Source organism: Penaeus monodon, chromosome 3, assembly GCF_015228065.2.
Source record: "Penaeus monodon isolate SGIC_2016 chromosome 3, NSTDA_Pmon_1, whole genome shotgun sequence".
In the NCBI taxonomy this organism is placed as follows: domain Eukaryota; kingdom Metazoa; phylum Arthropoda; class Malacostraca; order Decapoda; family Penaeidae; genus Penaeus; species Penaeus monodon.
The window spans coordinates 2,310,402-2,335,284 of record NC_051388.1 but is presented as its reverse complement, the minus strand read 5'-3'; the positions used below and the strand labels follow the sequence as shown (position 1 = coordinate 2,335,284).

The following is a 24,883-nucleotide window of genomic DNA, read 5'->3' as shown; positions in this document are numbered from 1 at the left end:
GTTCACGTTGCAACATTGCAGTAAATATGCATAGAGAGGGAGACGCTCAGAGCCACGAGAGAGTCCGGGCAAATTCGCATCACTGAAGGAAGGACGTGAAGGAAAATATAAGAGTTAAAAATGGAAATATATTTTAGTGAGGGAGAGATAGGGAGGGAGGGAGGAAGAGGAAGGGAGAGGGAGAGTGAAGGAGGGAGGGAGGGAAGGAGGAAGAGGGAGGATGAGGGAGGGAAGGAGGAGGAAGGAGGGAGGGAGGGAGGGAGGGAGGGAGGGAGGAGAGAGAGAGAGAGAGGAGAGAAGAGAGAGAGTAGAGAGAGGTGAGTGAGTGAGGAGAGAGAGAGAGAGAGAGAGAGAGAGAGAGAGAGAGAGAGAGAGAGAGAGAGAGAGAGAGAGAGGGAGTCCTGCGAATTACAAAACAATAACAATAACCACAACAAACAAACAAACAACGCACACACACGAACAAAAGCATGTTTTAACGTAGCTCCCCCCCCCAAAAAAAAAAAAAATCGTAAGAACAAAGGTGGAAAAATCTGAATTTCACAACGATTCAGAATTTCGCACCGCGACCTCCGCTGAAGCTTACTCGCCTCCCTGCTTTCAAAAGGCGAATCCTGTTCAAGCAGAAAAGCAGAAATGGAGGTAGCAGTAGCGGCAGCAGGAATAGCTTCAGGAGAATCAGCAGGAATAGGAGTAGTTCAGCAGGTTCAACTTCAGTAGAAACAGCAGGAGTAGCACTGACAGTAGAAACAGCCTTAATAGAAACAGCAGAAAAAAAAGATCAGCAGAAGCAGTAGCAGGAACAGCTTCAGCAGAAACAGCAGAAGGAGAATTAGCAGAAACAACAACAGAAAGAGCAGAAAAGTAACAGAGACAAATATTCGTAATAATGTCAGCAGAACCAACGAAGGCGTCAACTTCAGCAGAAATTGAATCACAACAGACCCAACTTCAGCAGTTCCAACAGAAGAACCAACGGCGAACACACAAACAATTTCAGAAAAATAACGAGATAGAGAGAGAGAGAGAGAGAGAGAGAGAGAGAGAGAGAGAGAGAGAGAGAGAGAGAGAGAGAGAGAGAGAGAGAGAGAGAGAGAGAGAGAAAGCGAGAGAGCGACAACAGAACTAACTTCAGCCACAACAAAGGCAGAGATTAAAAAAAAAAAAAAGACTTAGCAACAGGCGAAAACTTCAGTAAATGACAGAAAAGACCTTTAACAGGAGAAACATGACGTCCATTTCAGATTACGTATTTGCTGAAACGCTCTTGGAAGACCCAAGAAAAAGATTATCTCGTTCTTTCTTTCTTTCATTTCCTCTCCAAACTTGGCCGACTGTGCTTTTATTATCAGTATTAGAACCGTTATTTTTGTAATTACTCTTGGTTATTGTTAATGTGTATGTCTTATTATCATTATCTTTATTATTACCGTTATTGTCCTTGTTATTAATATTATCATGATCATTATCATTATTATTAGCAGTAGTATCATTATTATCATTATCGTCATATGATGATCATCATCATAACAACCTTATCATAACTATCATTATCATTCTTATCACCATTACTCATTTCCTCCTGTTCCCTTTTCATCACCTCTACGTTAACTTTCCCTCTCTGCTTCCTCCTCAACAGGAAATGTCCTAAGACCGGATGTGCGTCATGCAGATGAGTCAGGTTGCAATACGCTTGCAATACGTTGTCTTATTATATGCTTACTTTTTTATTCGTGGATCCAGTATTTCGTGTGTTCTGTTTATTTAGATGAGTTTTTTTATCGTTCGTGTGGACTGTAAAAAAAAATTAATAGTTGATATCTTACAGTATAAATTAGAGTTAATCGTTATTTTATCCAGTGTGAAAAATGTTAACCATTTAAATCCTTTGAGGAAAAGTCCGTTGGCTATTAAGATCCTCCGTCAAAATCCGTTAACAGTTAAGATCCTGTATAAAATTCCGTTAACAGTTAACATCCCGAGTCAAAAATCACTGTTAACAGTTAACATCTCTCTTCTACAAACCTCTAGCACCATCAAACTTTCTTCCTGAGTTTATAAACCAAGAGAAGGGAATATAAGTGCATATCATTAAAAAAACTATATACATTTTCCTTAAAGCTAACGAATACCTATCTGCTTGCACCTATACACACACGCACTTGCTTTATGCCTGTAATGACGCAATGTGTTCCGAGTTATAAAGAGGTCAGTGACTGTTGGAAATACCTTTATTCACCCCACTTAAGCATATCATGTTGCAAAAGCATATCGCCATATTGCTAGCAACAATCACCTGGCTCCCCGTAAGTGCCAAGTGACCGCAAAAAGTGACCTTAAGCCGCACAGCAGCGTCGACCTTAAAATGGGATCTAGAGCCTTCAGAAGTGTCAAAGTACCGTCGTTCTGCCACGACCTTTTCGATCTGTTTACGTCGTGTGTGTCACCGAATGACGTTTCAACCTGTGCCACGCAGAGTGAGACATTTCCGAGCGTACTTGAAACGCGTCGCGAGAGGCGAAATAAAAGTAAGAGTACATCCTTGAATTATCTTCTCTCTCGGCCGCTTCGCACGGAGGCAAGGTCGTTCAATACACGAGTGAGAAATGTAGGATGAAGGGAAATCAAGGGTGCCTCAGCCAATCCCCGGCTCGATCGCCAACCCTCCGCGCCGGCCGGCCAATCACAGCCCTCAAGGGTACCCACTTTCAGATGGGAACCACGCCCTGATTGGCCAGCGGGGAGTGACGTCATCGGGGTGGCTCCAAAAAGGGTGTTGCCAATTGGCTGGAGACCAACTGACGTCAGAGTCCCTCAGGTGACGGGAATTGCAAGGTGGGCATTGGTAGTGCAAGTTGAAAGTGGATCAGGTGAGCAACAGAGAATATCCGTTGCTGTGCGTGGTGCCCCTCCAGTTTACATAATTCAAAAGGCGACTCCGAGGCTCGTTAACAATACTTAGACTATATATATATATATATATGAAGGTAAGACCGTTAATTTCCCGCACATTCGTTACCGGCAGACATTTTTAAAAACTGGACTCTTCATAATTCAGAAAATAATTAAACATACGTCATATTAATATCAAGCGCTTCTGTTTTTTATCCTAGAGAGCTTACAATTAATGCATATGAATAATTACTAGACTCAAAAGTTTATACCTTTTTTTCCCCTCAAAAGGGATACGAAATACGTATAAATTTCACGACAGAGAAACATTTCGAAATCATCTCGAAAACGTAATTGTCTGAGATTCACTACACGGGTTTTGATTATTACTATAATGGGTATCATTATTACCATTCTTATTAGTATTACTGTTATTGTTTATTATTCATATTGTTGCTATTATTACCATCATATCATTATTGTTTTTGTTATTATTATTATTATTATTATTATTATTATTATTATTATTATTATTATTATTATTATTATTATTATTATTATTATGATTACTACCTTTACCATTATTGTTATCATTTCTATCATTATTACCATTATTATATTATTTACTAATTATTATATCATTACTTTATGATCATTATTATTATCATTATCATTATCAAGCCTAAATTATCGTGAACGAATATTAAGCTTTGCAAATAGAATGTGGTAGTGCTGGAAATTAAGAATTGGTGTGTGTGTGTGGCGTGTGCGTGTGCGTGTGCGTGTACATGTGCATGTACATGTACACGTGCGCGCATGTAAACCCGTACTCACAACACCACCACCACTCAAAACAAACAACCCCCTGCACCAGCAACTCCTTCAGGCACACATAGGCCTTCGGTGCCAGCAGGAGACAGCTGCACTCGATTCCCCGAAGGCCAATATAATGAGAATCATCAAGCGCCATATTGGCAATCAGGGGAGCGGCCTTTCCTGCCAAAGAAAACGGGATTGGCCGGGGACTAGGGGAGACTATGGTGATCTTAGCACTCAATCAGCAACACACGTGGGAATGGGTGGATGAATAGAGAGGAGAAAGGGAGGGAGAGAGAGAAAGGGAAGGGAAGAGAAAAGGGAGAGAAAGGGAGGGAGGAAGAGAGAGAGGGAGACAAAAGGGAGGGAGAATGAGAGAGGAGAGAAGGGAAGGAAGGAAGGGAGACAAAGGGTAGAAGGAGTGGGAGGAAAGGGAGAGAAAAGAAGGGAAGGAAGAAAAGAGAAAGAATGGAATGAAGAGGTAGAGAGAAAGGAAGGGAAAGTGAGGGAAGAAAAGAGAGAGTGACAGAAAGAAAGAAAGACTGAAAAGAGAGATAAAGAGGAAGAAACGAAGGGAGAGAGAGAGAGTGAGTGAGTGAGAGAGAGAGAGAGAGAAAGTGAGAGTGAGAGAGGGAAAGAGAGAGTGAGTGAGTGAGTGAATGTGTGAGTGAGAAAGAGAGAGAGAGAGAGAGAGAGAGAGAGAGAGAGAGAGAGAGAGAGAGAGAGAGGGAGATGGATATAGAGAGAGAGATAGAGAGAGATAGATTGATATATATAGAGAGAGAGAAATAATGAGAAAGAGGTAAAGAGAGACTGGCTTTTCGACTCCGGCTCACAAACATGCATGATTTAACTAATGAGATTATTTATCAAAGTTTTAATATTTTATTTTTTTTTATTTCACTCTGCTACATTTTTCTGTTATAATCACATTTCCATTTATTAATCCGTTTATTTAATTATTCACCCCAATTATTTTTCAGTAATTTTTTAAAACTCTATCCATCTATCAATCATTTATATCTTTTTTTTATCATTTATCTATCTATTTATCTATTTATCTGTTTATTTACTTACTATTCATCCCTTGATTCATTTATTCACTTTATTCATCTGTCTTTTCTTTTCATTCATTCATTCATTCATTCATTCATTTGTTTATTTACTGTTTAACTGACTTAATATTAATTCCATTCACGTATTTATTCATTATCCGTTATTCTGTTTCCTAAACAGATGAATAATAAGTGAACAACTGAATGAATTAAATATTTATGAATGAGTGAATGAATGAATGAATGAATGAATGAAGTAAAGGGAGAATTACTTCGGAGAAAAAAATGTAAATTTGTGAATGACGGATGAATGATTAAAAAATATATGAAAGCTAAGATGAATGAATGACGGATGAGTAAATGTGTGAATGAATGAATTAGTTCACGATTAACTAAATGGATTGATGATGAGTGAGTGAGAGTGAATGAGTGAGAGAATGAGTGAATTAATTAATGGGTGAGTGAATGAATGAATGAGTGAGAGAATGAATAATGAGTGAGTGAGAATGAATGAATGAGTGAGTGAATGAATGAGAGAGAGTGACTGAGTGAGTGAATGAATGAATGAGAGCATGAATGAGTGAGTAAATTAATGAATGAGTGAATGAAAAATAATCAAGTGAATAAGTGAATGACTATTGATAATTTCTGTAATAATCAAATGAGAAAGCAAATTCACTGATAAGAAAGATATGAAAATGACATTAACATAAAAAATTATAAGAATTGTGTAATAAGTAAAATTTGATAAAGCAAGGAAACAGAGGAAAGGAAAAGATAATAAGAATGGCGAAATAAAGCAAGGACACAGGAGAAAAAATAAAGAAATAGAGCAATAGACATGAAAACAAAAGATAGAAGAGAGAAAAAAACAAACAAACAAACAAGTGGCTATAAGTTAAAAAAAAAAAAAAAAAAAAAAAAAACAAGAAACGAAAACAAGAAAAGCTCAAGAAGGAAGAAAAATAAGCAAGACAAGCAAGCAAGACAAGCAAGCAAGAGTCAACGGCATGAGAAAGATCGACTCCTTTAGAAAAAATATATAAATCCGTTGATAACATCTGGGGGTCATTATCTTAATGAGGTTTTGATCATTAGACCGGATTTTATCTCTCATCCGGGTCTTGTGCATTGTTTATATGGGGAAGGCGTTGTTTAGTTATGTGGGGCGTGTGTGCGCGTGTGTGTGTGTGTGTGTGTGTGTGTGCGTGTGTTTGTTTGTTTGTGTGTGCGTGTGTGTGTGTGCGTGTGTTTTCTTTTTCTTTCTTTTTTTTTTCTTTCTTTCTTTCTCATTTTCTTTTTTCTTTCTCTCTCTCTCTCTCTCTATCTATCTATCTATCTATCCCTATCTCTCTCTTTCCTCCCTCTCTCTCTCTATCTATCTATCTATCTATCTATCTATCTCTCTTTCCTCTCCTCTCTCTCTCCTCCCTCTCTCTCTCTCTATCTATCTATCTATCTATCTCTATCTCTCTTTCTCTCTCTCTCTCTCTCTCTCTCTCTCCTCTCTCTCTCTCTCTCCCTTCTAATGTCATCCACTTAAAAAGACATCCTAATTCTGAAATGAAAAATTGGATTTTTTTTTTCTTTTTTAAGAATTGAATTACGGAGATCTTTTCTCGTCGATCTTTTGACTTTGGATTATTATTTTTCGGCTTTCATCTGTTTATCTATTCGTGTGTTTATTTCCCTTATTCGTTTATTTGTTTGTATGTTGTGGAAATAAATCCGAGAACGAGAGAGAGAGAGAGAGAGAGAGAGAGAGAGAGAGAGAGAGAGAGAGAGAGAGAGAGAGAGAGAGAGAGAGAGAGAGAGAGAGAGAGAGAGAGAGAGAGAGAGAGAGAGAAAGAAAGAGTGAGAGAGAGAGAAACAAAGAAAGAAAGAAAGAGAGATCAATGTATGTGTGTGCGTATATTTGTGTACGTATGCGTGTGCGGATGTGAAATATGTTTAGGGTTCGTATGTGATGGTGGGTATGGCGTGTGAGTTTTGTATGTGGTGTGGGGTGTGTGTTTGTGTGTGTTGTGTGTGTGTGTGGGGTGGGGTGTGTGTGTGTGTGTGTGTGTGTGTGTGTGTGTGTGTGTGTGTGTGTGTGTGTGCACGCTATATTGCACATTATCCCTATGTTAACGAATCATGCACATGTTAGGAGCAGAAGCGTCAAAGAACGATTTATGAAGCAGGAAAAGGGGGGGGCGGGAGAAGATCAACAATGCATAATATCTGTCAAAAGCTAAGGGATAGGACTTGGTGCAAAGAACTGCTCGTCAATCACGGAGACCTTCTTTGCAACTTGCACGATCAAGATTTAGGGGACTGCATTTTTTTTTCTTTCTTTTTTAAGCTCGAGGGATGATTGGTGTTGCATTTTGTAGGTATGTTAAGTTTAAGAGCATTTAGTCAAAGTAGTGAGAGAGAGTGAGAGGAGAGGAGAGAGGAGGAGAGATGAGGGAGGGAGAGGAGAGAGAGAGAGAGAGAGGGAGAGAGAGCAGAGAGAGAGAGGGAAGAAGAGAGCGGAGAGAGGAGAGAGAGGTGAGAGAGAGGAGAGAGAGGAGAGAGAGAGAGAGAGAGAGAGAGAGAGGAGAGAGAGAGGAGGGGAGGAAGAGAGAAAGGGGGAGAGAGAGAGAGATGAGGAGAGAGAGAGAGAAGAGAGAGAGAGGAGAGAGAGAGAGAGAGGAGAGAGGGAGAGAGAGGAGAGAGAGAGAGAGAGAGAGAGGGAGGAGAGGGAGAGAGAGAGAAAGAGAGGAGAGAGAGAGAGACAGAGACAGAGACAGAAACAGAGAGAGAGAGAAAGATAGAAAGAGAGACAGACAGAGGCAGCGAGAAAGAAAAAGACAGAGAGAGATAAAGAGAGACCAAAATAAATACAAAAAAAAAACGAAAGAGAAAGAGAGATAAAGAGAACAAAATACAGACAGAGAGGCAGAAGCAGACACACAAACAAACAAACAGAAACAAACTAACAGAGAGAAACAAAGAGTGAGAGTAACCAAAATAAATAAAAAAAAGATACAAATATACGTATATATACCCCTCCCCCCTCCATTTCCCCTCGTAAATGGAAGGTATTTTTCAACACTTCATTAATCTTTGTCTCAAAAAGGCTTAGCTTTCGAGAGGCGAGCTTCTAAAACGAGGTCGAGGACGAATAGAGGAAGAGGAGGAGAGGGATGAACAGAGGAACAGAAGGAGGAGGAGAATGAAAAGAGGAAAGGAGAAGAGAAGGAGAATGAACAGAGGAATGAAGAGGAGGAGGAGAAAAAAAAGGAATAAAGAGGAGGAGAAAGAAAAGAGAAAGGAGGAGGAGGAAAAAGAAAAGACGAATGAAGAGAAGGAAGAAAAGAGGAAAGGAGAGGAAGAAGAGAGTCGAAAGAAGGAATGATAAAGCAAGGAGAAGGAAAATAGAAAGAATTATAAAGTAGGAAAGAGGAGAATAGAAAGAAGACACGATAAATCAAAGAGAAGAAGGAAAATCATCGATAAAGCAGGGAAGATAAAAAGATAAAGATGAGAATAACGAAGATAATGACAATAAGACAGAATGAAAACAACGAATAACCGATAAAGAATAAATGAAAAATAAAAGAAATTAGAACAGGAAGAACAGAAAATGGAATAAGTAATAAAAAGAGTCAAAAGAATAAACAATAACGAACAGAGAATAAAGATAAGTAATAATGAGAAAATGGAAAAGGAAACGAATATGGTAGAAAGAGAATAAGAGAGAAAAAGTAATAGAAAAAAAATATCGCAAAGAGAGAGAAAGCAAGGAATGGAATAACTGATATAAAAGGAAATAAATAAAATAAACAAAAAAAATAGACCACAGAAAATGGAATAAGGTATAAAGCGAAAAGGGAAACAAAAAAAATTGGCCACAAGGAATATGATAGGAAAAAATAATGAGAGAAAGGGGAAATAGAGAAAATAAATAATAACGAATGTGATAGGAAAGAATAATGAGAGAAAGGGAAATAGAGAAAATAAATAACGAATATGGTAAAAAAGAATAAACAGAGAAAGGGGGAAAAATAACTCATAACGAATAAGATAATCAGAGAGAGAGAAAAAAAGAACCACAAAGAAAGATCGCAGAAGGGAATAAGGGAAAGGACGCGATAACAAAGCGACGCCCCAAAAAAAAGCAAGACGGTAGCAGGAGAGAGAGAGAGAGAGAGAGAGAGAGAGAATGAAAGAGAGAGAGAGAGAAAGAGAGAGAGAGAGAGAGAGAGAGAGAGAGAGGAAATGAAAGAGAGAGAGAGAGAGATGAAAGAGAGAGAGAGAGAGAGAGAGAGAGGAATGAAAGAGAGAGAGAGAGAGAGAGAGAGAGAGAGAGAATGAAAGAGAGAGAGAGAGAGAGAGAGAATGAAAGAGAGAGAATGAAAGAGAGAGAGAGAGAGAGGAAAGGCGCCGGACTCCTGCCTTCGACAGGATGGTCGCCCTCGTTTTGCAGAATTCGGATAAGGAGGCCAAGCAGAAGGGAACCCCCCCTCCCCCCTCTTCTCCTCCCCTCTCTTCCCCTCCCCCCTCTTCCCCTACCCCCTCTCCCCTACCCCCTCTCCCCTACCCCCCTCTTCACCCACTCCCCCCCTCCCCCTACTCGACGCCCCTCGCCAAGACCGGTACGCAAAACCGCCTTCACGGACCGCACGCCCACCGCGGGCCATGTGCGGTCATTCACGCCCCCATGAGCGTGCGCGAATGGCAGGCCCGCCCACACACGTTCCTTCGACACGGCTCTTACTAAAGGCCGGCCGCCGCCCACGCGCCCGCTCTCGACCCCCAAGGGCGCGCGGTGGCTCCTTCGCCTGACCCCGTGCCATACGGCCGCCCGCGGGGATTCTCTCCGCGTGGGCGAGGGGGAGGGAGGGAGGGGGAGGGGGAGAGGGAAAGAGGGAGGGAGGGAGGGGGAGGAGGGGGGGAGAGGGGGAGAGGGAGGGAAGGGGAAGGAGGGGGAGGGAGGGAGGGAGGGAAGGGGGGAGAGGGGAGAGAGAGAGAGAGAGGAGGAATGAGGGAGAGATAAGACAGAAAATGAGAAAAGAGAAAGAGAGAAATAAACATATATAAAAAGAATATAACAGAAAAAGAAAAAAAAAGATTAAAAACGAAACAACCTCAAAAAAAAAAAAAAAATCGCATGACCTTCCCGCCGACTCGAGGGACAGATGACCCGGTCAAGAGGTCCACCTCATGACCTGTCGTAACCCTCGTGGCTGACTTCGTGGTGCCTCCAGCTGTATCATTCTTTAATCTGAATTATTTGTTAAATTTCTTGTAAACCTCATTTGATTTTTTAATTCTGAAATATTACTGTTGTCAAATTTCACTAAACCTCTTATTTTTTAATTTTGAAATATTACCATTGTGTTATTTCAGTCAACCACATCTGATTTTTCTCATTCTGAAATTTTACTGTAATGTTATTTCAGTAAGGATTTGGGAGAGTTAATATATAGATATTACAGATGCTATTAAGATTTCTTATTTATCTTTGAAGCTTTTTCCTTGCACTTATTTGAAGGACGAAAACAGGAGAGCAAAGCATGACAATTATCTTAGTCAGATGACTGAAGAATATTAAGTAAAGAACTCACATGCTTTCTAAATGAGATCCTTGACTTTTTTGTTTGTGTTGATTTATTTGTGTTTTGTTTGTGGTGTGTGTGTTTGTCTGTTTGTTTGTTTATATGTATGTTTGTTTGTGTATATGTGTGTTTGATCGTTTGTTTGCCTGTTTGTATGTTTGTCTGTCTGTCTGTCTGTTTGTTTGTCTGTTTGTTTGTTTGTCTGTCTATTTGTGTGTGTGTGTGTGTGTCTGTTTGTGTGTGTTTATTCGCCTGTTTGTAGATCTGTATATCCCCAACTGGACCTCCTTTCAGTTCGTTAGTACATTTGCATCTTTAACATCTCAGCTGGAACCCATTATAGCAGTCATCCCGTGGGCGTGGTATGACCTCAAGGCATGGGCGTGGACCTGCCGAGGCTGCCCCCACCGCCCATACAGATCGAGGTCATGGTTGAAACCCGCAGAGCAACAGGGCATCGAGACAATGGCCTCCTCTCGACGCTCGGGGGAAAAATAGCGTCGGTTGCAAACCATTAGCGGGAGGGACGGCGATCGTTGAGAGCGACGGGAGATGATCCGAAGGTAGCTAGGGGGGTGGGGGGTCATTTTTCCAAAAAAGGGGGGTAGGGGAGGTTATTTTCCAGGGGTATGGGTTAGGAGGGGAAGTCATTTTCTAGGGGAGGGGGGTAGGGGACTCATTTTCAAGAGGGGTATTATGGGGGTTATTTCCAGGGGTATGGAGGGATGAGGGGGTCATTTCCAGGGAGTATAGGGGAGTTGGAGGTCATTTCCAGGGGTATGGGGGATTAGGAGGGGTCATTTCCAAGAGGGGGGGGGGTATATAGGTCATATCTGAGAGGGCGGTTTAGAGAGGTCACTTCCATGAGGGAGGGATAGAGGGTGCCATTTCCAGGGGGGGGGTGATTTAGGGAGTCATTTCCAGGGAGTTGTTTTAGGGAGTCATTTCCAGGGAGTTGTTTTAGGGAGTCATTTCCAGGCGGGGGATACGTTTCATCAAAGATCACTCTCGACATACACGTTTCACCAGCGTTCACTTCCACGAGAGTAATGCCCTACCAGTAACCCCCCCCCCCCCTTCCTCCGCCGCCCCCCCCCGCCGTGGATACCTTCCAGGGCCCCCCCCCCCCACGACCCCCCCCCCCCCCCCATGTGGATCCCTCCAGAGCCGCCCACTCCCCCCCCTGTGGAATAAATAACACCCCCCCCCCCGTTTTGCACTGGTTCACCTCAAAACCGAAACCCCCCCCCCCCCCCCAGTGACCCTCCCCCCCCCCCCCCCCCTACCTGCACTTCCCCCCCCCTCCCCCCCACGCACGCACGCGACCTCCCGACCTCCCACGCTTCCCGCAGGCCATCTGGTGTCGGGTCAGGCGGGGTCAGGCGGGGTCAGAGTCATCAGCACAAGGTCACGATGCCATTCGCCAGCCGGTGCGTGTGATTCCGCAAATGACTATTCAGATCGGCCGAACGTGAGACTCCAGAGAAAGAGGCGATTAAAATGCCTTATTCCCTTTCTGCGTTTTTGTGGTATTTTCCTTTTTTCTCTCTCTCTCTTCTTTTTCTTCTTTTTTCCCCTTCTGTTTTCTTTGTTTTTTCTCTCTCTTTTTTTTCCCCTTTTGATTTTCTGTTTTTTGTTTGTTTGTTTGTTTTATAGCTTTTGCCCTTTCGTTTTTTTCTATTTTTTTTTCTTTTGACATTCTGTTTTTTTCTGATTTTTTCTATTCCCCTTGTTTTTTTCAGTTTTTCATTTCCTTTTCCCCTTGTTTTTTATGTTATTTTTTTATGTTTTTTTTTTTCTTATATTTTCGTTCTTTCTGTTGTCTTGCCTTTTTTCCCAATTTATCTCCATTCATTCCATTTAAATTTTTGGTCCTTTTGTTTTTATTTTCATAATCTATTTATTCATTTTTTTTTTTTTTTTTCCAAAATTTCACTCCGTTTCCAACCTCTTCTCTCTAATTATCTTACAGTTCTTCTTCTTCTTCTTCTTTTTCCTCTTTTCTTTTTCCCCAATTTACTTTCTCTCTTTTTCTCTAATTACCAAAAACAATTTTTTAAAATCCAATTATCAAATCCGAAGCAATGGGCAACAAACCACTATTTTACGGTTGACTACACGTAGCTTAGGGATTCCCACTGAGGCTGTCTCTCGGGCAACCGAAATCCAGGAATAGAAAGAGAGAGAGAGAGAGAGAGAGTGAGAGTGAGAGTGGGGAGAGAGAGAGAGAGAGAGAGAGAGAGAGAGAGAGGAGAGAGAGAGAAGAGGAGAGAGAGAAGAGAAGAGGAAGGGAGAGGAGAGAGAAAGAGATGGGAGAGAGAGGTGGGGGGGAGGAGGAAGAAAGGAAGCGAAGAAAGAGAGAAGGAAAGAAGAAGAGAGATAGAAGATGAGAAAGGAAGAAGAGAGAGAAGACAGAGAGACGAGGGACAAGAAGACAGAGAGAGAGAAGAGAGAGAGGATAAGAGAGAGAACAGAAGAAAGAGAAAGGAAGTGAGGGAGAGAGGAGGAGGAGAGAGAGAGGGAGGAAGAGAGCGAGAGAGGAGGAGAGAGAAAGGGAGAGAACGATAGCGAGAGAGAGAAGAGCAAAGGAATAAGTAGTAGCGAGTGAAAGAACGAGAAGGAGAGACAGAGGTAAGACACAGATCGATAAGAGAGAGTATAAAAAGACAGAGAAATGTCGAAAGAGCAACGTAAATGAGAGCGAGAGAAAGGCGACGAGACGAGCAGAGGGGGAGAACAGAAGCGAGGATGCGATAGAAGACTGGAGATACAAATCTGTAAGAGCCGAGAGAGAAAGCTAGCGCAGACTTGTATGTTAGCGATCGATATAGGCACAGAGGTAAAATTACCGATAAAAGCATTTATAAGATAATTTTTGGCCAGTAATGGAAACGACTTGTTAAGCATGAATCTAGCAGAGCAGAGATGCAATGTATTGTCTCTGAATAACTTAATGTAGATTAGAATTTAGACTTGCAAAAGCTGATCAGTATGTCTGTATATAGTTTTGTATGTAGATATATTTTGCAGCGTTGTACAACGATACAGTGATTTCGTATATTTAAGTATTTTTTTCCGAGGGTATCGTCTAAATTTTACTAGTTAAACACACGATCTGTTGGCAAGCGAGATTAAGTATGTTGAATCATCTCGGTTGCAAGGAGGTAATGTTTCCTGAACTAAACTCTAAAATAAAACTTGAAAGAGAGAAAAGAAGAAAAAAGAAAAACTTAAAAAAGATGAATATAAAAAATATAAATCTAAAAAAAAAACTACATTAAAAAAGACATAATCCCCCCCAAAAAAATAATAAATAAATAAATAATAACAAAATACCAAAGCTCTAAAAAACAACCAAAAAACTCCAAGCACGGAAAACTCACGAACAAGCAAACAAACAAACAAAAAAACAAACAGACAGAACTACCCCAAAACACACTACCTAATCTCCCCCCCCCCCCCCCCACCCCCCACCCACCCAGAAGAAAACATCAAAAAAAAAAAAAAACTACGTAACCCCTCCACCCCTCCACCCCACCCACCTCCACCCACCTCCACCCAACAAACAAACACAAAAAAGCACCCCCCACCCCCCATCGTCCGCCAGGCACGAGGCACCCACGGCGTCATGCCCCTTGTTGACAGCACCTCAGCCGCCAAGGTGTTGGTCGGTGTTCCCTTCGTCGAGCAATTATCGTCAGGTGGAGAGGCCCCCCTTTGTAGAAACCAGACCCTCTGCTTGTCAACAGGATATGTTCGTTTCGCTGCTCTTATCTCTCATTCGCTGGGGATAGAGGATAGAGAGGGAAGGAGGAACGAGAGGGAGGGATAGAGGAGAGAGAGAGAGAGGGGGATAGAGGAGAGAGAGAGGAGGGGAGATAGAGGAGAGAGAGGGAAGGAGGGATAGAAGAGAGAGAGAGAGGGAGGGATAGAGGAGGGAGGAATGATTAAATGAACAGAATTATCGAGTAAACATAATCATCCCACAAACGGGATCATTGAATAGACGAAATAGATTTTAAAATCCGAATGATTTAATGAAATGAAATGACCTCCTCGCCCTTGACCTCGCATGACCCACCGAGGTTCCTCATTAGCTCTTGGAAAGGACAGAGAAGAATTACGCAAGTTATATAAACGGTATGACTTACTCGAATGAATGACCGATGTGACCTGTGACCTCGAATGCCCTTGTGAGGGAAATCAGAACCCTGGGCAGGCTTACGGGCGAGCGAAGGCGAGGGATGGAGACGGGCATGACCTTTGACCCCGCGGCTCAGCTCGAACCCACGTGGGTGGCCGAACGCAATGTCATCCTCTCCTCCTCTCTCGCTTTCTTTCCTTCTCGGTCTCTCCTTCTTATTACTAGCTCTCCTTCTCACTGTCTCTATCTCTATTTTTCTCTCTGTGTCTGTGTCTGTGTCTGTGTCTGTGTCTGTGTCTGTGTCTGTGTCTGTGTCTGTGTCTGTGTCTGTGTCTGTCTCTTTCTCTTTCTCTCTTTCTCTTTCTCTCTTTCTCTTTCTCTCTCAATCTCTCTTTCTCTCTTTCTCTCTTTCTCTTTCCCTTTCTCTTTCTCTTTCTCTTTCTCTTTCTCTTTCTTCTCTCTCTCTCTCTATTTCGCCTCTCTATCTTCTCTCTTGTGAGTTTTATCTATAATAATGATAAAACTTTTTTTCCATTTCTTTCCTCTAAAGAAAATAGGACACTCGAAATCATTCTAAAATCAACGCGATTATGATGATAGTATGATGATAATAATGATAATCATAATCATACAGATGATGATGATGATGATGATGATGACGATGATAATGATGACGATGGTGATGATGACGATGATGATGATGATGATGCAACAAAGCAACAAATGAGAATGATAGTGAAGACAATGCAATTAAAATGATGAAGGTGATGATGATAATAATGATAAACATCAAGAACTACAGTAAAATGAACAATAATAATGACATTAATGGGAATAATAGTAATTGTGATGATAATAATGATGTTAATGATGATAATAATGATACTGCTGCCACTATTAACAATAATGATAATGATAACGAAAATGATGAGAATTTTGCAAGAAAATGTTAATTAATAGAAGTATGACAGCATTAGTAAGTTCTTGTTCTTGTTCTTGTTCTTATTCTTATTCTTCTTTTTCGTTTTTCTTCATTTCTTCATTTCTCTTTTTCTTCTTTTTTCCTTTATTTTCTTCTTCGTCTCGTTCATCATCATCGTCTTTTTTCTTCTTCTTTATCTTCTTTCTTCTTCTTCTTCATCTTCTTCTTCTCCGTGTTCATCTCTTCTTCATCTTCTTCATAATCTTCTTCTTCATCTTCTTCTTCTTCTATTTCTCCTTCTTCGTCTTCGTTGTGTAAGACGCGCAAGGAGAGAGGTCGAGGAAGGATTGCAAGAGGGGGGGGGTGAGGAGGGGGGAAGAAGACGAGGGGGGAGAGTGGCAGGGGTAGGGGGGAGGGGGTCGAGAGGGGCAGGGGGAGGGGGGAGGGGGTCTAGAGGGGCAGGGGTGAGGGTAGAGGAGGAGGGAGGAGGAGGAGGAGGAGAGGGGGGGGTCTCAGGGGATGAGCGGGGGAGATGTTGATGATGCTGACACTTGTATTGATTGGATAGGAAGCTGCAGGTATGGGTGGCTTTCGATTTTGGCCTTCCCGCCTTGCCCTCTCTCCTCCTCCTCCTCCTCCTCCTCCTCCTCCTCCTCCTCCTCCTCCTTCTCCGCCTCCTCTTCCTCTTCCTTCTCAGCCTCCTCCTCCTCTTCCTTCTCCTCTTCCTCTTCCTCCTCTCTTCTCTCTCTTTTCTCTCTTTTGCTCTTTGTTTCGACTATGTTTCGTCTGTTTTTTTCCCTCTGTCTGTCTGTTTATATTTGTCTCTATCTCTGTTTCTCTTACACTCTCCCTCCCTCTTGATCTATCTATTCTATCTATCTATCTTTCTATCTATCTATCTACCCACCCACCTACCCATCTCCCTATCTACCTACCTATCTATCTATCTATCTGTCTGTCTGTCTGTCTGTCTGTCTGTCTGTCTGTCTGTCTGTCTGTCTGTCTGTCTGTCTGTCTGTCTGTCTGTCTGTCTGTCTGTCTATCTGTCTGTCTGTCTATCTGTCTATCTATCCATCTATCTATCTGTTTATCTATCTACCTATATATCTATCTATCTATCTACCTATCTATCTCTATCCCGACCTCTCTCTATCTCTCTTTCCCATTCTCTCTCTCTCTCTCTCACACCATCACTACATTTTCTTTCCTCTCTTTCCTTTCTTATCCCCTTTCTCTCCTCCTCCTTTCCCCTTTTTCCTCCTTCCTCCTCCTCCTCTTTCTCCCCTTCCTCTCCTCTCTCCTCCTTCTCCCCTTTCTTCTCTCTCCTTCGTTTGTTATCGAATTATGTCTTTCATCATTTCCTTGTCACTTATTTCTTGAAACGGTCGCCTTCCTCTTAATTTCACGCACATATATACATACATACATACATACATACATACATACATACATACATACATACATACATACATACATACATACATACATACATACATACATACATACATACATACATACATACATACATACATACATACATACATACATACATACACACACACACACACACACACACACACACACACACACACACACACACACATAAGAACAAAAAAACAAAAAAAGAAAAAAAACAAGATAACAAACAAAGATAGAAAAAAAAATATTAAGAAAAATAATAAAATAGAATAAAATAGAATAAAAATATTGGAAGAAAAAAGACGAAGAAGATTGAAAAAAAAAATTATTCCCAAGGACATCGATTATCCCTAAAACAGCTGAGAGAGATGGAAAGGGTTATTATGGACATAAAACTCGTTCAGGTGGATTGCCACTTTCTTCCCCCGACGGTCAGAGAGAGAGAGAGAGGGGGGGGAGAGAAAGAGGGGGTAAAGGGAGAGAAAGGGAGAGGGAGAGAGGGAGAGGGGGATAGAAAGAGAGAGGGGGGGAGAGGGAGAGAGAGAGAGAGAGAAAGAGAGGAGAGAGAGGAGAGGAAGGAGAGAGAGAGAGGAGAAGGAGAGAGAGAGAGAGAGAGAGAGAGAGAGAGAGAGAGAGAGAGAGAGAGAGAGAGAGAAGAGAGAGAGAGAAAGAGAGAGAGAAGAAAAGAGTTACTTCACGGGGCAGGAATGGAGAAGCCAGATACCCGGCACAACTCTACGGTCACTGCACTCCACATTTCGAAATGTATACTGCCCTAAATTTGGAATATATATTATCACATGACCGCATATAAAATGTATCAATATGCCTCTCCACGCCCAAGCTGTACGCCGGCGTGGCAGATAAGATAAAGGACTGTATAAATGTTCCTTTCCTTTAACTGATATAGTACTTATAATGTTATAGCCTAAAATTCAAATGTAATACCACTATATAATATTATTGACCATCCATCGAATGTACCACAGCTTGCCCACGCCTGCGCAGTTAGCCGGGGTGGTAAATAAAGGACTAAACTACCCTTTGTCACGCTGACAGAAACCGCAACAACGTTATGGGAAAATACGTGCTGGCATGACAGTAACGAAAATCTCTTTCTTTTTCCCTTTCATCTTTTATACGAGGATATCCCGCATAAAAAGAGGGAAAAATCTTTTAAGCCTAAAAGGGAACGATTTTTCGAATCTTCTGGGAAAAGGCCCAGAAAAAAATAGTACGTGGTTTTCCTTCAAATTGAAAAAAAAAACAAAAAAAAACAAATGGAAGGGAATGTTTTTTTGGTGGGTTTTTGAATTTTTAATCTAACGGGTTTAAAGGATAATTTACCCAATAAAAAAAATTAGGGGGAATTTTTTTAAAACGGCAGGCGTGCGCGAGTGTGGGGTGTGTTTGTTTGTGTTGTGTTTTTGGTGTTTTTGTGGGGGGTGTGTGTGGGGGTTTTGGTGTGTGGGGTTGTGTGTGTGTGTGGGTGTGGGGTGTTTTGGTGTGTGAAGTACCAAAACCCGATGTTTAAATTTTCCCGACGATAATTACAGTAATAGCATTTATGATTATAATCTTAATTGTAATTATAATAGTAACAATAATATTGAAGGTAAGGCAAAGGAATAAATGGTAATGAAAATAATAATAGAAAAACCCAACAGGGAAAAAAAAACCCTTAAAACCAGTGATGAAAATGAAATAAAAAGTAGAAAGAAAGGGGGTAATAACAAAAACCTTTTAATAATAATAAATAATATAAAAATTTAACTTTTTTAAAAATGATAATGAAAAGTGTTTAATTTAATATCAAAAATGATAAAATAGCAAAAACAATGGGGAGGGGAAAATAAGGATGATGATGATGAGATGTGTTTTGATAAGGGTGATAAAAATAAAAAATGATAAAATATATAGAAATGTTTAATGATAATAACAATTAACGCCCCCGGGAACTCTAAAATTTCCCCTTTGGGCAAAAAATTTCAACAATGCAACTCTGCTTTCATCATCCTCGAGTATATTCGCCTTTTCCCCTATTCTAGCTTTTTATCCCTCTCTTCTTTGCTAATTCTCCATCTCCTTCCTTTCTACTCTTTTTATTATCTTTACTCTCCTCACTTCTTTATTTTCTACTCTTGTCTCTTCTCTTTCTTTTTATTTCTGGATGTTCTTCTCTTTCTTCTCCTCTCCTTTTCATGCTTTCGTTCTTCGTGTTCCCTCTATCTCCTCTCTTTCTCTCATTATTATTATTATTTTTTTTTTACTTTGGCTTCTTTTATTTCCATTTTGCGCTTTTCTTTTTCATTCTCACGCTCTTCTCCGCTTCTCTCTTCTTTGTTCTCAATTCTCCCTCTCTCTCTCTCTCTCTCCCCACTCTCTCTCTCTCTCTCTTCCCCCTCTCTCCCCCTCTCTCTCTCTCTCTCTCTCTCTCTTCTCTCTCTCTCTCTCTCCTCTCTCTTTCTCTCTCTCTCTCTCTCTCTCTCTCTCTCTCTCTCTCTCCTCTTTTATCCCCTGCTCCCTCTCATCCCTATTTTTATTCCTCACTCACCTTGACCTTTCCCTGACCTTGCAACCAACGCGATTTGACCTTTGACCTGTGACCTGCATCTGTCCCGTTCCCAGATAATTCTATTCATATCTGTTTCTTCTTTCTTGTCATAATGTATAACCCTTTTGTATAATTCTTGATAATGATAATAATGATAATGATAATAATGATAATGATATTGATAAATGATAATGGTAATTATAATAATGATAATAATAATAATAATGATAATAATGATAATAATGATAATGATAATAATAATAATAATAATAATAATAATGATAATAATGATAATAATGACAATAATAATGATAATAATAATAATAATGATAATTATTATTATTATTATTATTATTATTATTATTATTATTATTATTAGTATTATTATTATAAATCATTAGAAATAAAACTTCGGCATCGCATTTTTTTTTCTTTTTTTTTTTTTTGTTCAAAATGTGGTTCGGTTTTGATTAAGATAATGATGATGATAAAAAGTACCATCTCGAGAGAGAGAAAAAATAAACAAATAAACAAATAAAATAGAATAAATTAGAAACAAACATAAAATTGAATAAATACAGATAAACAAGGATAAATATGAGACACAACAAAATAAACAAAACAAAACAAAAAATAGAAATAAACAGACAAATAAAAACAAACAAAAAAAAAAAAAAGAAAAAAAAATATAGATAGATAGATAGATAGATAGATAGATAGATAGATATAGATAGATATAGATATACACTTGAAATAAAGAAAATAAAGAAACACATATTTCAATAAACAGACAAACAGATGAATTAACAAGATATAAATCTGTACTAATCATATATTTTCCTTTTTTCAGGTAAATTCGCGGCGCCAACTTCCCAGGTGTCCCAAAGGTAAGATTAAGAGGATCGCCAAAGATAACTAGGAAACGCCAAAATGGAATTAGAAATCGCGAAAAAAAAAAAACGCCAAAGATAATTATAAAAAAAAAAGATAAGAATAGATCGCCAAAGATGATTATGAAACGCCAAAGATAATTTTGAATCGCCAAAGATACTTATAAAAACGCCAAAGATTTTATAAAACGAAAATATAAAAAAAAACCCCAAATTTTTTTTAAAAACGCCCAAAAGACACACACCATGTATATAATCTACAATATTATATATATATATTATATAATATTATAATATATATATATATATATATAATTTTTGGGTGGTGTGTGGGGGTGTGTGTGGTGTGTGTTTTTGGGGGTTGGTTGTGTGTGGTGGGTGTGGTGGTTGTGTGTGTTGGTGTGGTGGTGTGTGTGTGTTTTTTGTGGGGGGTTGTGTGTGTGCGTGCGTGTTGTGTTGGGTGTGTTTTTTTTGGTGTTTTGTGTTTTGGGGTGTGGTTTGTGTGTGTTATGTGATTTTTGGATATGTGTTATGAAAAAATATATATTTATTTTAAAATAAAATTTTTTTATTTTAAAATTTTAAATTTAATTATTATTTATTTAATATTATTTATTTATTATATATTATATATATTATAATATATAATAATTATATAATATACGCCTTTTTCCCAATTAGTGAGAAAATTATTTTTTTCTGTTTTTATTATATTCATCTCCATTTTGTTTTATTTCGGTTTAATTTCTCTCCTTTTTATTTTGTTTCATTTAATCTTATTTTAATGTCATTTCATTTAATTACCATTAAATTTTTTTTTTTCCCTTTTCTTTTTCATTTATTCATCCCCTCGTTGGTTATTTCTTACTTAATTTCGAAAAAAATTTCGTTTTTCGAAATTTTTGAAACTTTTACACTTTATATGTGTATTTGTTGCAAAAAGGACGAAAAACACTTGACAGTTTTTCGTTTTAAAAAGTAAAAGAATTTAGAATTTTTGTTGACACAGTAGGGTATGCCCCGATGCAACATTTGCAACATTTGTCTTCAATCTTGGCACAGGACTGACAAAGCATTGATCTTTATGCTGTCATGTCATGGCTTTCTCTTTAGTGTCGTCCTCTCTCTCTCTCTCTCTCTCTCTCTCTTTTTTCCTTCCCCTCTTTTCTCCCTCTCTCTCTCTTCTCTCTCTCCCTCTCTCTCTCCTCTCTCTCCTCCTCTCTCTCTCCTTCCTTTTTCTCTCTCTCTCTCTCTCTCCCCCTCTCTCCTCCCCCTCTCCTCTCTCTGCCCTCTCTCTCCTCTCTCTCCCTCTCTCTCTCTCCCCCCTCTCTCTTTCCTCTCTCTCTCTCTCTCTTCTCCTCTTTTTCCCTTTTTTTTTTTTTCTTTTTTTTTCCTCGTTTTTCCCCTTCTTTTTTTTTTTCCCTTTTCCCTTTCCCCTTTTTTTTTTTTTCCCCTTTTTTTTTTTTCCCTTCCCCCTTTTTTAAAATTTTTTTTTTTTTTTCCCACCCCCAAAAACCCCCCTTTTTTTTTTAAAAAAACCAACCCCCATTTTTTTAAAACTTTTAAAAAAAAAATTTAAAGAAAAAAAAAAATAATTAGAAAAAAATAAAAAAAACATAATATAATAAAAAAAAAAGAAAATATTAAATAAAAGAAAAAAAAAAAAAAAAAAAAAAAAAAAAAAAAAAGAAAAATAATCATAATGAAAAGAAAAAAGAAAAATCATGATCATAATTTTAAAAAAGAAAAAGAAAAATCATAATCATAATTTTTAAAAAAAATGAAAAATCATGATCATAATGAAACGAAAGTTTTGATTGACGTGAAACTGAGTTCGTAATTAGGAGGAAAGTGACGAGCGTTAAATTTGCCTTGATTTTCTTGTTGAATAAATGTCACTTGGAGGAAAAAGGGGGAAAAGGGGGGGGAGGGGAGAGGGGAGAGGGGAGAGGGGAGAGGGAGTGTTGTTAATGTTCTATTTTTTTTTTTCTGTTTCTGTGTGTCTGCCTGTTTCTATTTTTGTTTGTGTGTGTATCTCGTTCTTTCTCTTGTTGTGTTTCTATTTATTAGCTAGTCTGTCTGTCTGTATGTTATTTTTTTTGTCTGTTTGCCTCTTTTGGTCTCTCTCTCTCTCTCTCTCTCTCTCTCTCTCTCTCTCTCCCTCTCTCTCTTCCCCCTTTCCTCTCTCCTCCTCCCTCTCCCCCCTCTCTCTCTCCTCCTCTCCCCCTCTCCCCCTTTTCCCTCTACTCTCCCTTCCCCTTCCCTTCTCTCCTCTCCCTCTTCTCCTCTCTCTCTCCTCTCTTCTCTCTCCCCCTCTCTCTCTCTCCTTTCCCCTCTCTCTCTCTCTCCCCCCTCCTCCCTCTCCCCCCTTCTCCCCTCTCCTCCCTCTCCCCTCCCTGACACACACACACTTAAACATAAACACACACATATATAACTTAACAACTCACGCTCTCCCTGTATCTATTTATTTATCTGTTTGTCCGTCTGTTTGTCTGTCTGTCTGTCTATCTATCTATCTATCTTTTCTATCTGTTGTCTATTTTGCCTGTCGTCTGTCTGTCTATCTGCCGTCTGTCTGTCTGTCTATTTACTATCTATCTATTACCTTTTTCTATCTGTACTATCGACTTGTTTCCTTACTCATCACAGTTGCAAGGTTATCAGGCGCAATTTATTTCTAATCGCTTTCACTCTCTCTCTAACTCGCTTTATGTAAAAGCAAGTTTGATCAAACAGCGATATGTCCAGAATATAAATTAGTTATTACGGTCAACCTCTATATAAAGACCTAATTTCCCATCATAATCCTTTTTTTTTCGTCATACAGTGAAGATGTGTCGAAGTGAACCCCAATTATCGGACAGAATTAACCTTCAGTCTACCATTTTTTAATCTTTATATTTCTGCTATTGCTATTTACTTTGTTTTTTTTCGTTGTGCTTCTATTCTTTGTATTTTGTTGTTGTTTTGTTCTCTTCTCGTTTGTTCTTTTCTTTCTGTTTTTTTTCTCATTTTTTATTTCTTCTTCTGTTCTTTTTTCTTCTCTTCTCTCTCCTTCTTTACTCTTCCTTCTCCTGTGTATCCTCTCTTCTTCTCTTTCCTTCTCGATCTCTTTCTTTTATCTTTTTCTTTCTCTCTCTTTTCTCTCTCGTCTCCTCTCTCTCTCTTCTCTCTCTCTCTCTCTCTCTCATCTCTGTCCATCTCTCCTCTCTCTCTCTCTCTCTCTCTCTCTCTCATCCTCTCTCTCTCTCTCTCGCCTCTTACTCTCTCCTCTCAGTTCTCTCTCTCTCTCCCTCTCTCCTTCTCTCTCTCTCTCTCTCTCTCTCTCATCTCTTCTCTCTCTCTCTTCTCTCTCTCCCTCCTCTCCCTCCCTCCTCCCTCCCTCCCTCCCTTCCTCCCTCCCCCTCCCTCCCTCCCCTTATCTATCTTCGTAAACACCCACGAAGAATAGAAAACGGCCCTAATGCATCACAGAAAACGGAGCAGACCGCCAATATTCTGCTGTAGAACAATAGGCGTCAAGATGATAATCGAGAAAAAAAAACAGATCTCCATTGTTACATGACCCTGAAATATGCGATCATTGTTGCCAAGATAACTCCGGCTCATGTTATCGCGTTAAGGTCATGTCGAGGCGTGGTTGGAGGGTCTTTTCTATGCGTTCGGTGGGCGTGGTTGCCTAGCGGGTGAGGAAAGGTCAAGGGTCAAGATCTATGGTCCGTCTGGCACAGGTCAAAGGTCAGATCGGAATAAGAATGAGTTGTTGATCCTTTTCTTTTCTTTTCAATCCTGGGTAGAGGTGACCCGTCTGGCATCGCCGGATAAGGGGTTGTGACCTGACCTTGTGTGGTATCGGCGTGGGTTTATTTTTGCCCCATCTGTTGTTTCGTGATATGTATCTTTTTTTTTTTTTTTTTTTTGAGACAATACAGCAGCTGTTTTAGACTTTTGCACGCAACACCACTATCAATTCTTATAGAAATTTGCACGCAACACCAATGTCAGTTGCTTTAGAATCTGCACGCATCACCACAAGCATCCGTTCTAGAATTTACACGCAACACCACAATCAGTTGTTTTAGAACTTTCACGCAGTTCACCAGCAATTGCTTCACCACATTCCGGTCTTCTGTTTCTCTTTGAAAAAGGCATGTTTTGCACTACAATTTAGTCTCGCCTTTAACGGTCGGAGTCCCTCAGGAAAACAACACATCAATAAGGAAAAGAGGAGGAGGAGGAGGAGGAAAAAGAAGAGGAGGACGAGGAGAAAGAAGAGGAGGACGAGGAGAAAGAGGAGGAAAAGGAGGAGGGCGAGGAGAAAGAAGAAGAGGAGGAGGAGAGAGGAGGAGGAAGGGGTGAAGGGAACGTGGCAAGAGATGAGAAGGCATGAGGAAAAGGAGGAGAACGTGGAGAAAGATGAGGAAAATGAGAAAGAGGAGAAGGAGGAGGAGAGAGATGTGCAGGCAGAAGGAAAAGAACAAGGAATGCGAAGAGAAAGAGGAGGAGGACGAGGAGAGAGAAAAAGGAGAAGAGGGAGAACGAGGAGAAAGTGGAAAAGGCGAGGAGAAGGAGGAGGAAGAAGGAGGAGAGAAGGAGGGGAAAC

At 39.9% G+C, this 24,883-nt stretch overlaps 1 protein-coding gene across 18 annotated transcripts in view; it reads left to right on the top strand.

Moving 5' to 3' along the window:
• Positions 1–24,883, top strand: part of LOC119590258 (hornerin-like) — a 177,430-nt gene that overhangs the window by 133,859 nt on the left and 18,688 nt on the right. For all 18 annotated transcript variants that reach the window (XM_037939044.1, XM_037939027.1, XM_037939052.1 and 15 more), the window contains one exon: positions 20,238–20,274. The gene's annotated coding sequence lies outside the window, so the exon portion shown is untranslated. The remainder of the gene's footprint in view (positions 1–20,237; positions 20,275–24,883) is intronic.